We start from the raw sequence: 5,288 nt of genomic DNA, 5'->3' as shown, positions 1-5,288 counted from the left end.
TCCTACACTCAAAATTCCTCACAATTTGACCCAAATTGCACTCATTCTCTCTCCTACATTTGGTGATCGAAAATTGGGGCTTTTGTTTGGGATTGCAATTGGTGGCTCAAATTTGGTTAATCTTGAATCTTGTATGGTATAATCACTAATCCTTGCTATAATTTTGTTAATTATATCATAATTTTGCATAGATTGAAATTTTGTATGAGCATGAATAGTGTAGTATGGGTTTTGTGATTTTTGATGCTTGATCTTGATATTGGATGTGATTTTGTGATGTTTGTTGATTGATTTTGCATAACATTGTGTTGTTTGTTGGTTTTGTAGCGATTTTCATCATCTTTGGTTGATAATTTGTGAGTTGGATTTTTGGAAATTGGGTAGTATGTTGTGATTGTTGGTATTGGTCTTTTGGTTGATCTTGGATTGTTTGAAAGAAGTTTTTCTTGGAATATTGGTGTTTTTGATTGGTTTGGAATTGGTTTTGGTGGAAGGAAGTGTGAAATTGAGAATTGGTGAATTTGGTAGTAAGTGGTGATTTTGGGTGTGGTGTTCTTGGTTCTTTGGTTTTGCTCTTTGATTATTGTTGGTGACCTTTCTCAAAGCCTCAAACATGTCTAAATACCTAAAGAAACTCACCAAAAAGAGAAAAACCAATGTTATCATCGATGAACCTCGCCCAAGTACTTCTTCAAGGCCAAGTACTTCCTCTAGGCCAAGTACTTCAAACCCCTCTTCCTCTCAAACACGACCACCCACCTCTCTTCCCAAAAAGAAAAACTTTACAAACGAGCAAAAGACCTTCTACCAACAGTTAAAGGAAGAGAGAACCTTCAAACAAACCCGTCATTATCTCCAACGTGACATGGTAAAATTGGGGATAGATGATGATGTGCGGTCTTTGCTCTTGAACCTTCGAATGGGTTCTTTCATCAACAATGCCTATCGCACCTACAAGGAGCCAACGTTGGAGTTTTTGGCTACCTTGGAGCTTGTGCCCTTGGGAGGGCAATATCGGGTGCGCTTCCAAATATTCAACCATTACTTCGATCATTCCTTGGAAGAGTTCAACGCGGCTTTGGAATTTGATCCCCATGGGGATATCTTGAACGTTGAACACTATATCTTCCCGGAGTACGACCATAACTCTTGGTGGGAAGACATCTCGGGTGGTAATGAATTCATCACCAACAAGGCTAGGATCTCCTCGGTGTACCAACCTTGCCTTAGGGTTGTGCACCGCCTTTTGGGCTATGTGGTGTTTCCCAAGCAAGAGTTGGGGAAAATGAGTAAGCTTGAGCTCAAAGTCTTGTGGTTGTCTACTCGCCCGGAGTATGTGGGCCGGTTGAACTTGGGGTATATTTTTGCCCAATATTGTGTTGATCTTCGTGGCCGGAGTACGGGAGAGATCCCATGCGGGGGCATGGTGACTAGGCTCTTGACTCGCCTTCGCCTTGATGCATATCTTCCCTTTTGCAAGGAGATTGGAGATAGCACCTCCCTATACCTTGACTTGCAACAATTGGGTCAAATTCAATTCATCTCCAAGAGCTATAGGGATGGGAGATATGAGTGGTTAAGGGGCAATGAGCATTGGTGCTATTTGCCTAACCCCGGCTTGACTTCATTGGTCCGGATCGCCGACAATGTGTGGCATGTCCCTAGGTCCTTTCGGCGTCCCAACTTCGACTCCGATGAGGATGATGAAGATGATGATGAAGAGCAACAACAACAACAAAAACAACAACAACAACAACAACAAATTCCACAACAACAAGTTCCCCAAGAACAACAACAAGAAGGGCAACATGCTTATGAAAATGCCGATTTAAGGGCTCTTAGTGAGCAAATGAGTGGATTGAAAATCCATTTGGACGGCATGTATGATCAAGATTTTGGGGCTATCTATGAACAATTGAGAGGTATGCAAGAAATGCAACAAGGTATGTTTGCTCAACAACAACAAATCTATGATGCGGAAGTTGACCGCGGGAACATTGTTCCCCCGGTCAACTATCTGTACTTCTCGCCCCAACAAGGTCCTCTACCTTCGTATGGGCATCCATATTGGTCGGGTCCTTCCGACCCCGATACCGAGCGTCGCTACTACCCGGATGAGCATGGTAACTATGATTACAAGGCTCCGGGTGGTAGTGACTATAGGGGTGATCCTAACTACCCCCATGTCCATGACAACCACCCCTACGAACTTACCTTGCCCGATAACTTCACCCCTCTTGCTCCTTGGCAACAAGATCTTTTCAAGGGGCATTATGGGTGGCCCGAGGGGTACACCGGAGGATGGGAGCCTTACCCTCATCCCTTCGATGACTCCGAGCGCAACATTGACCCCAATGGGGCCGGGCCGAGTGGTAGTGGTAGTGGTGGTGGTGATGGTAGTAGTCATTAGTTCCCTTGTTCTTTTTGTGCTTTTTGTGCTTTTTGCCTCCATCCCTTATATTTTTGATGCTTGTTTTGTTTTGCTTGGGATGTTGAGATGTACTTTTATCTAGCTTGGGGGAACTAATGCTTTGCTCGGTGACCAATATTTGTTGTTGTGTACATACCTTAGTTGTTTGCATGCTTATTTTTGTTCCTCTTGTTTGATTTCCTCTTTTTCTTGATCTCTAGGCTACTTTCCTTGTAGCTAGCTTGCTTGCCCCATTTGTTTGGATACTTGTTGTTTGTGATGATGCTTTGCTTGAGATGTTGTTGTTGTGGTTGATCCCTAATATCCAAATCCCTTTAATCAAAAACCCTTTCATCCAAATCCCTTGAATCCAAATCTTGTAGTTTAGTTTAGTTCTTTAGTTAGTTTAGTCTTTCTTGCTTTCTTAGTTTCCTTTCTTTTATTCCTTTTATTCTTTGATTAGTTTAGCTTTTATTTCCTTTAGTTGTATATACTTTTTCTTAGTTTAGTTTCCTTTTATTTGTTGTTTTCTTTTCTTTGTTTGGAAGTTACTAACCATTTTCTTTGTTTATAGTTTCTTTTATTTTCCTTTTCTCACTTGGTTTCTTGAAGAAGCTTTTGGATATGGAATGCAACGAGGTGGTTTCTACTTGCTTCGTTAATTTTTGCTAAGCTTGGAGCCCGGTGAGACCTTTCTTATTTTTCTGTTTATTTTCCTTGGTTGCATAGAATAGGATTAGTTTAGGGGAAGTTGAATGGTTCGAGGATGGATGCTTGTTAACACGTAATGTGTTTGGGATCGATGACGATGATGTCGATCGATCACTTGTTTGTCGATTGGGATTCTTATGTGTTTAACTTGCTTTCTAGTCCATTTCATATTATTTCTCCTATTTTCCTTTTCTATGTCTCCATTTCTTTTCTTTTATTTTCTTTTACTTTCCTTTTCTTTTATTTTCTTTTATTTTTCTTTTTTTTTTTGTGGTGTGATTTTGAGGCCTTATTTTTCATTTTTCTTTTGAAATGAACTTTGTACATTGGACTTGTCTTTTGCATGATTTTCTTCCTAGGTTGTAAAGGTATGCACGGTTTGAGACTATGTTTGGTTGACTCTAGGATAGGTGTATGCTAGGGTAGTTGGTTTGAACTAGGAGGATCATGAAGCCGGATTCTACTTGTTTGTGGCATGCTTGGTAGTTGCTTCCTATAGTCAATTTGACACCATTAGTGAGTTTTTGCTACATCCTTGTGAGGTTACTTGTTTTTCTAGCCTTCAACATTCTTTGTATGAGCGGCGTGGATCCTTGACTATGCAAACCTAATCTAATAAAGCTTGATGTATGATTCTTAAACCCGAGACCGAACTATCTAGGGAGGACAAAGGCACATTTTTCGGGGTGGTATTTTTCAATTTTGTTATATTTTGTATTTTCTTTATTTTTGGGTTTACATTTGCCTTCTTGCAACCATTTGAGCCTTATCCCTTCTTTTCAAGCCACATTTTTAGTTCTTTGACCTTTTGTTTCATTTTCTTTCTTTTCTTGGTTTTTGTGAAGCAAAATGATCATTTGAGATGGAGTTTGTGGTAGATGAGTTGGAGTTTTGGTTTTTATGAATGCAAGTTTGTGATATCATTTTCTTTGTGAATAATGGCTAATGTTTGAGAAAAAGTCGTCCTACGTTATAAAAGGCATGGACTAATAAGTTGCATATTAGAAAAAGCCGTCCGAATTAAGTAAAAGGTAAGGACATTGCAAATTCAAATAAAAAACAAAAAAAAAAAAAAAAAAAAAAAAAAAAAAAAAAAATTGATTGAAAAATTGAAAAATATTTTGATGTATTCTTTTCTCCTTCTAAGCATTGAGGACAATGCTTCATTTTAGCTTGGGGGAGAAGCGTGTACGCTTTTTGTATATATTTCTTTGTGAGTATAGCTTCAAGTAAGCTTGGGGGTGTTGTTTTTGTTTGGTAATTTCTTGATTGTGGTGTTAAGGATTGATCACCCTTTTGCTTCACTTTTTAGGAAAATCACCAAATTTTAAATTTTAGCCTACCTTCACCCTTTATGCCTTACGTTACAACCTTGGGGAAAGACCTTTCGACCTAGATAGTTGAGTCACTATTCGGGGGAGGGCATCATGGGTCATTGCCTAAGGAAAGGGGATGCATAGTCGAGATTGTCGAGTATCCTAAATGAAATTCTTTTTCCGGTTCCTTCGAGGAATCATTGGGATACTCACTAAGGGGAGATTTGAGACTAGTGGGGAGAACGCGGTAAGATTGTTTGGGATGAACGTGGATTGTGATGTCTAGTTCCTATGCCTAGCATACCCTATGTTTCAATCAACCTTAGATATCTTGAAAAGTGCATACCTTAACTACTTGAGAAAGATTTTCATTCATTTGCATTATAGTCTTTATGTGAGTTCATTTCGCAAAGGTTTGTTTTCATTTTCTTTTCTTTCATTTTCATGGTTTTGCCTCATTGATGTTTGGTGGAGAGTTATGGGTCAAACTCTTAGGATACCCTTACGAGACCTCACTCGTCCTCATAGGCGACTTTGGGGTTTAAAGGGCTTGTTGTAGCTAAAAGCAACCGTGATTCCTACGACAGTGAGTCTTAGTGTATATTCTTATCTTGAGTCTTTCTTTTTCATTTTCAATAAATTTTTCATCCTTGATCTTTCTTGCTTGGTTTTGCTCGAGGACGAGCAAAAGTTTAGCTTGGGGAAATTTGATGAGTGACATTTATGGCACTCATTTGATCTCTTTTTGGATGAATTCCATTTCATTTTATTACTCTTTTCTTTAATTTTCCTTAGTTTTATTCTTATTTTCTTCATTTTATGCTTTTCTTAGTTAGTTTCTCTATTTTGTG

Source organism: Chenopodium album, chromosome 26 (assembly GCF_948465745.1).
Source record: "Chenopodium album chromosome 26, dcCheAlbu1.1, whole genome shotgun sequence".
NCBI lineage: Eukaryota > Viridiplantae > Streptophyta > Magnoliopsida > Caryophyllales > Amaranthaceae > Chenopodium > Chenopodium album.
The sequence above is the reverse complement of the archived record's forward strand: the minus strand, read 5'-3'. Positions refer to the sequence as shown.